Source organism: Filicampus tigris, chromosome 1, assembly GCF_054856515.1.
Source record: "Filicampus tigris isolate MCC_2025a chromosome 1, RoL_Ftig_1.0, whole genome shotgun sequence".
NCBI lineage: Eukaryota > Metazoa > Chordata > Actinopteri > Syngnathiformes > Syngnathidae > Filicampus > Filicampus tigris.
Window position 1 is genome coordinate 8,273,374 of NC_141217.1, and position 8,268 is coordinate 8,281,641.

The following is an 8,268-nucleotide window of genomic DNA, read 5'->3' on the forward strand; positions in this document are numbered from 1 at the left end:
TATTCATAGGATACGACGAAATCCCCTCTGTCAACAGTGTCATTACCAGCAGGAATATGGGGGATAACCCCAGAGGTCTTATTTCCTGTGATCTCAACTCCACAAGCGAGAGTTCTGGATCTGACAGCAGTCACAGCATTGTAAACACTGGGAGCCTCAATGCGTCATTCCCTTTTTACACACAGATTACAACTACCCCTAAAAAGACACGACAGTAGTCATAAACAAACCATTCGCCAGCCCTTCAGTAGCCAAACCCCTAATTGAGACGAGTGGGGATCATTTCCTGGAAGAGTAGTATGAGTGGTCCGGACAGGTATGTTGATCACCTCTGACCCCAAAGCAGGCCTGTGCTGACATGAAAGTTGACCCATGGTGACCCTCAGGGTCCTTAACAGGCCTTTCGATGAATGCTTAGCCACAAAGGCCACACTTTGATGTCCACTAAAGCACTTTTCCCATGGCCTCGCTAGTCAAGATTCCTCAGGATCAGGGAGGGGGGCTACCTGAGGAGAGGTCAGGCCACACCGGAGGTTACCCACCGCACAGCTATTCCTTTTTCCTTTATAACACCTCTAAAAATAACGAACCCCCAACCCCTTACCTCATCCGGTCCCCTGCAACACACACATGCAAACTTTCACACATGCTGACGACTTCCTTATTTGGGAGGAGTTCAAACGACTTGGCAGCTAATTCCAAGCCCTGGCGGATAATATTTCATGGTTTGCGTGTTTATTTGTGTGTGTTTAAGTGCGTCAGCGGGGCGGTCAAGTTCGTAGCGACGATGGCACTCTGCAGTTGAGTGGGCAGCTGCCAACCATAAGTCTCTCCTCAGTCATCCCTGCGTGCTGAGATCAGTGCTGGGAGAGGATGAAGCATCAATCAGGGACATCTTTAACGCAAGACCACACAGAACCAGAATAGTTTGGCAGTATGTTTACATGTGCACTTCAGGCAAGCTATGGGACCATCAATTGGAGTACTCACTTTGTCGTTGAATACATGCAGATGACAATTTACTGGCTGAAATATCTTCACACTTGTAACATTTGGTTACTGTTGAATTAAAGGCCTGTTACAGTAAGCAAGTTGTAAAACCCGTGCAGACATGCGTGACCAAGTAAGGTAAAATGACACAATAACCCCAAAGGCCTCATTGGCACTTATTCACTGATAAATGCATGTAGGAAGGTTCATACTCTGCACTAGTTGAGCGTGTTTGCAGAATCTTTTCCATCAGTCCTTTTTTTTCCCACTGTGCATCAGTTGGTAAGTCAGATTTCATTCTAAATGACAGCACGTGCCAGTGCAATTTGGATAACCCACGCTCATTTTACCCCCATCTGTTTGACGCATCTCAGCCATTGTGCTGAGGTGTAAAGTCTAGAGAGATTAAAAAAAAAATTGTGAGAGATGAAACATTCATAACTTTATCTTTATACTATTTTCTAACGGTTCATATCAATGGAAAGCTTGCTGAACACAGAGCCTAACAACATAAAATAATGTTGGAAATCATTTTTAATTAACTCTTAAGTTAAAATGGAAAATTCTGTACACAAAACATGCATAGACGATGTTAATTATTGGCCAATCAATGAACTAACTCTGCACAATTTGTTAAAATAGAAAGTAAGGAATAAATAGCACAGCAAAGAGTCATTTGTAGTTGATTGAATTCATAAAATTAGCATTGAAGGCAGAAACTATACATGATGGTCGGAGTTACGTCACAGGGAAGGCTACCGCATTTTTATGTTATACCTGTCAACCCCGGGGTGTATTGAATCTTACAAAAGTTGTAATTGTCCGTACATATCTGTTTATAATCTTACACATTATTTTCGAATGGCTGCGTTCATGTCATCAGCAATCATCTTAAGAAAAAAAAAAAAACAAAACATGAGGAAGAGCGCCCCTCTCCCTCTGACGTGTGTTGTGGAGCTACTGGGCTCCCCCTTTTCAACGATGTGCGACTGTCAGGGTTCGCGAGTCGAGGAGAGGATCCAAGTGCTAGCGTGGAGCCTGGTGACGGCGATGCAAGCAGGCTGGGAGGCGGGCGAGCAGAGTGGGTCGAGGCACAGCCAAGGGTGACCTAGAAAATGACGTAGACGTAAACTCGGTGAGTACTGTAATTTCTTAAACACTGCGCAACAAGACGAGGGAGCTAGAAAGTACAAACTTGACATGGAGCGTAGACGATCTGGCAAGTGGTCTGCATACCAGAACCTCTTAAGTAGGAGCCATCTTCATTAGGAGGGATTGATCCCAGCTGCTGCCAACCCCAACGCACCTGCTCTCGGGTGCGCGCAAACGGACGCACATACACACACACACACACACACCTCAGGACGCTGTTGCAGCAGCCCTGACAATACCCCATCTCCCACAGGCACCACCAGGAGCCAGAGGCAGGTGACCGGGGCAAGCGCGGTGAAAGTCCCAAACCAACGACCTGGACAGGACCCTCTGGTCCATCGCCATCCCAGTTCCAGGAGCCTGCGCATCATTTTAGCAGGGTGGCCACCGACCATCATAGGAGGAGGAGGGAGCGGCAAAAGGGGGGGGGGGCAGCGAACACTACAAGACAGGTTTGACCTGAGAGACATGAAAGGTGGGGTGGACATGCAGAGTGGCTGGGAGCTTGAGACGCACTGCACATGGGTTCACCACATCCGCGATCTGAAAAGGCCCAATGAAGCCAGGAGAAAGCTTCCTTGATGAGCCACACCCTCTTCCCAACCGAGTAGGAAGAAGCAGGGATGCGGCGGCGATTGGCCTGTATCTGTGAACCAGCAGAGTACCTGAGCAAAGCGGAGCGGGCCTGCCTCCAGACCTTGTGGCGCTTGCGGACATGGAACTGTACAGAAGGAACAGCTAGATCGCTCTCCTACAAGGGGAAACAGTGGCAGTTGGTAGCGCAAGGAGCCCTGGAACGGAGGCATGCACAATTAAGAGCTCTGCAGAGAGTTATGGGCGTACTCAACCCATACAAGGTGGGAGCTCCATGAGGAGGGGTGTGATTGGGACATGCAGCAGAGGGCAACCACTACTGCTGGTTGGTGCGCTCACACTGTCCATTGGATTGCGGATGAAAACCCGATGATAGTTTCACACCGATCCCAAGGGCTGCACAAAAACACTTCCTGACCCGCGAGGTGAACTGAGGACCACGGTCAGAGACGATGTGAGTGGGAATGCCGTGCAGGCGGAATACATGTTGGACAAGAGGTCAGCAGTCTCCCTAGCGAAAGAGAGCTTGGGGAGTGCTGGGAAGTGCGCCGCCTTATAGAATCTATCCACTACGGTCAGATCGACAGTGTTACCTTTAGAGGGCGGTAGTCCAGTAACGAAGTCCAGGGCAATGTGTGACCATATGGCCGCTTGGGGATGGGAAGCGGCCCAAGTAAATTAGAACTGGGTTTGGACGACGACTTGTTCTGAGCGCAGATGTTGCAAGCCCATACGAATGACCGCGTGTCCTCCTCCATAGTGTGCCACTAGAAGCGCTGCCGCAGGAAGGCTAGCATGCGGTGTACTCCTGGATGGCAGGTCAGTCTAGAGGAGTGCCCCCACTGCAGCACCTGAGAGCGGACGGAGTCCGGGACGAACAAGGAGTTTGGGGGGCAGCCACCAGGAACAGGGTGGTTCCACAGGGCATCCTTGACCACCTCCTCCACTTCGAGGGTGAGAGAAGCTACAAGGCAGGTGGGTGGCAAGATAGGCTCGGGACTGGTACGGGGCTCGTCAACTGCAAACAGGTGGGACAGGGCGTCGGGCTTGGTGTTCTTTGACCCTGGACGATAGGTAAGTGTAAACGTGAAGCCGTCAAAGAACAATGCCCACCTGGCTTGGCGGAAACTCAGTCGCTTGGTGGAGCAGATGTGCTGGAGGTTATTATGATCAGTCCAAACCACAAATGGGTGTTCTGCTCCTTCAAAGACATGCCTCCATTCCTCCAGTGCAATCTTAACTGCCAGGAGTTCCCTATCGTTGATACTGTAATTGCTCTCTGCCTGGGACAGCCTGGGAGAATAGGAGGCACATGAGTGAACCTTATCATCCTCAGTTGACCGCTGGGAAAGCACAGCGCCAACCCCCACTGCCGACGCCTCCACCTCGACAATGAATTGCCTACCCGGGTCAGGGTGGGCCAGGACATGAGCGGATGAACGCAATTTTTTTAATCTCTCAAAGGCAAGGTTGGCCTTTGTAGACCAGCGGAACGGTATGGCGGTTGAAGTGAGGTTGGTGAGGGGGGCCGCTACCTGACTATTATTCCAAATAAAGCACCGGTAGAAGTTGGCAAAGCCAAGGAACCGTTGCAACTCCTTTTGCATCGATGACTTGGGCCATTCAGCGACTGCCTCCACCTTGGCTGGGTCCTATCTGCATCCGCCCTTCGGCAATGACGTAGTCCGAGAAGTGTGTTTGCGACACATGGAAGTCACACTTCTCAGCCTTAACAAAAAGCTTGTTCTCAAGCAGGAGGACATTGGAGGACATGACGTGCATGTCTTTCATGTTCAGAGCAGGAACTGGAGAAAATCAAAATGTCATCCAGATAAACAAAAACAAATCTTTCGATCATGTCACGCAAGATATCGCTGACCAGGGCTTGGAAGAAGAGCAGTGGTGCTGGTCAAGCTGAAAGGCATGATTAGGTACTCACAGTGACCCATAGGGGTGTTGAATGCCGTCTTCCATTCATCACCTTCCCGAACACAGACCAGATGATAGGCTTGGCGTAGATCGAGCTTGGTGAAAATGATGGCTCCATGAAATGGGGAGAAGGCATAGTCAATAAGGGGCTTGTACTTGTTCTTAATGGTGATGTCATTAAGGCCTCGATAGTGGAGCCTATTCCAGCTGTCTTCGGGCATTAGGCAGGGGACACCCCAAATTGGTTGTCAGCCAACCGCAGGGCACACAGAGACAAACAGTCACACTCACAATCAAACCTAGGGGCAATTTAGAGTGACCAATTAACCTACCATGCATGTTTTTGGAATGTCGGAGTACCCAGAGGAAACACGCGCAGGCAAACTCCACATAGGAAGGCCGGGGCCGGATTTGAACCCCCGAATTCTGCACTGTGAAGCGGATGTGCTAACCAGCCCTATTGTCATATGTCATAAAATATAAATATAACAACTTGAGTCTGGAAAGGATTGATTAAATTTCCATTCATTGCAATGAGAAAATTTACCTCAATTTACAAACGTTTTGAGTTACAAATGGGATCAAGAAATGAATTGAGTTTGTAAGTTGAGGTACCAGTACAGTATACTCGCACAATCTGCTTGTTGAGTGATAATGGCGGACACACAAACAACAGTGGATTCGTTTGTACAGTACATAAAGCACATACACGCACTTGAACGACAAGAGGGTGAAAGTGATGAGAAATTACTTTCACAGTTATTTCGGACATTGTGTCAACTCATTAGTTAATGGGCGATTTGAGTTATTACACTGGTCAAAAAATCTTTACTAACTTTTTTTTCATCAGATATACAAAGTAAACTTTTCTAGATTTATTTTTTTGTGCTGAATTAGAATCTGTCATTGTTGTTCTCTAGCACATTATGGTTTTCATAATTATAATTACATAAAAATAATATAATATGCAATATAGTAACACATTTAGTAATATTCAGGAATTAAGGGTTAAGGGGATTTATTTTTCCAGAAACGTCATTGGTATAAATTACAACGCATGATAAAATCCAGATTGCGCAAGCTTTGATCAGTCAAATTTAAAACTGAAAGTGAAAACATCTTAAAAACCTAATGTGCCAGAGAAAACGTAAAGACATTCTTTAAATCAGCATCAAAAATACGTTTGGGGACACATAACGCCAGCTCTGGTTGAAATTTGGTATTGACCAGTGTTATTGATAAAATTATTATTACTGTATTATTGTTTTTCTAAATCACTGCAGTTTCAATGTGTTGTGCTCAGCTTTTTTTTTTTCAAAAGGCTGATACACCATTATTTGTGCGTGCGGATGGGGATTTTCTAAATTTCAATCAATTTAAAAAGATGCACAGGAATTCAAGTATGAAGATGTTGATGAATCCTACATGTGTGCACCAACCGTGTGTATGCACATTTGACACACACATTTGTGAGTACGCACGGTTAGGGAATGAGGCCCATTGTTTGCCCGTCCCATCAGCATAAGTGACATGGGCAGGCTTTGTTTGTGGGAGAGGAGTGAGGTTGCTCCTCATGCTTAGCTGCAGGGCAGTATTACAACCATACTCTAAGTATGGGGTAATCTTTGTCAATCACTGTCACGGTGCACACAACACCAGGCGACACCTGGCACTAGTCCATTTCTGCAGCCCATCACATCTCCACGATGGACTAGCTGTCAGGCAACAGCGTAGCAGATGACTTTGAGGGTGCTTTGAGCGATTTAACTGGAGCACTTTAGAGCATAATTGCCTAATGGCTACATTTATGATTCTTGTGTGAGACCAGTTATAGCTTTATTATGATGAGGGTGGCCTATTTTCATGATCATTTCCATTTAAATTCTATACATAAGCAAATACATCTGTATTACATGTGTAATTACTGGCACAATATAGCGGTAAAATTATGAATATGTTATCATGGGAAGGAGTTTTATTTCTATGATGGCAATAAGACACAAGGCCAGTGATAAAAAGACATTAAAGAACATGTTGTATGTTATGTTATGTCTGTAAATGAAGGATTGTATTTTGGGAGCCGCTTCATAAGCTACAAGATATATTGTATATTGATCCTTGTTGCATTATAAATGGTTCAAGAATATTGTTAAAGAGATACAAATGAAGTACAGTAAGTCTTTGTGGGGATTCTGGACACATCTCTCTTCTTTTAAGGTCTCAGAAACGTGCTAAATATCTTAGAAAAACACACACACATATATATATAGACACATACTGTATCTATAGAAACATATATATATGCAGTATAATATATATATATATATATGCAGTATAATATATATATATATATATATATATATATATATATATATATATATATATATATATATATATATATAATTAGTCTGAAACAGTCCATTTAAGAATGAAAGGTTGTGTGAGCGTCTGAGTAATGTATGTGTTTTGCATAATAAAGTATTATTGTGTGGACATTTAGGTACTGGAAATACAAATCTGTTGTGTTTGACACCTTGCATGTATACCGCATTCCAAATTATTATGCAAATGTTTTTTTTCTCCGATTTTTATAAATAGTGCGACATGGTAAGGGATTTGCTATTAAAAATATTTTCAAAGTGATAATGACAAAAAACATTTCAATGAATTGATTCCTGCAATGATTCAGAGGGATTGACTCATGCTGTTGTCATCTTTTTGAACGAAATAGAATGACATCCACCACACATGTCCGTGGAGCTCAGAATCTGTCTGCCTGCGCTTGGATCGAATACACCAAAATAGTGTAACACCCTCTGTGCCACAACATAGACCTACTCTTAGGTAGCAGTAATCTAAAAATGTACTTTACTTTTGGTCACCAAGTTGCAAGATGTGCTGGGAGTGTGCAACAGAATACACCGGAACACCTATCGAGGCGTAGCGTGGTCTACCAAATAAACAGAAAAAAACAAAACTAGACTTGCGCCAGCACGAAAATAAAGAGGCACATTTTTACACCGAGCCCAGTCTACTTTCTGTCACCAAATTATCATGTGCGCCACGAAGTGCCAGCTCCGTCAGCAGAAACGCCCATCGAGGCACTACACGGACCCAAACACCGTAAACCAGACTTGCCCGAGCATGAAAATGAAGATGCGCCCATTTTCAAGCCGAGTGCATGAGCGCATACACGCGCTATGAAAATAGGACCCTAAAGGCAGAGCTAGGCATCGCCTATTTCCCGTCTGCATATTTAATCGACCCACGTGGTCCCAGTAAGTCCGAGTCAGTCAATCGACGTCGAGAATGGACTTAACCTGTACCACGTTAAAGGCAGGTGCCGCACTCCAGACACGCGGCGGGGTTAGGAAAATCAGTGTTGTGTATCTTGCGTGACATGTGCCCCATATTGTTTTTATTTCACCGCTCACCACGCTGTGCGTAAGTGTGTGTGTGTGTGTGTGTGTTGTTTTTGATATTTTTTCTTGGTTTCGCGGCGTCTGCTCGTGCGGCGATTATTACATTCTCGACGCTGATTGGCTGTTGCCGACGAGGGACGGACCGTGACTATGTGGGTCGATTAAATATGCAGGACGGAAC

General features: G+C 45.2%; 1 long non-coding RNA gene across 1 annotated transcript; it reads right to left on the minus strand.

The window, feature by feature from the left end:
* Positions 1-1,713: 1,713 nt before the first annotated feature.
* Positions 1,714-4,806, minus strand: LOC147152657 (uncharacterized). The gene is made up of 3 exons (XR_015089396.1): positions 4,676-4,806; positions 2,186-2,296; positions 1,714-2,098 (listed from the first exon to the last, which is right to left on the minus strand). It is a non-coding gene; the product is annotated as an uncharacterized LOC147152657 (long non-coding RNA).
* Positions 4,807-8,268: the final 3,462 nt, after the last annotated feature.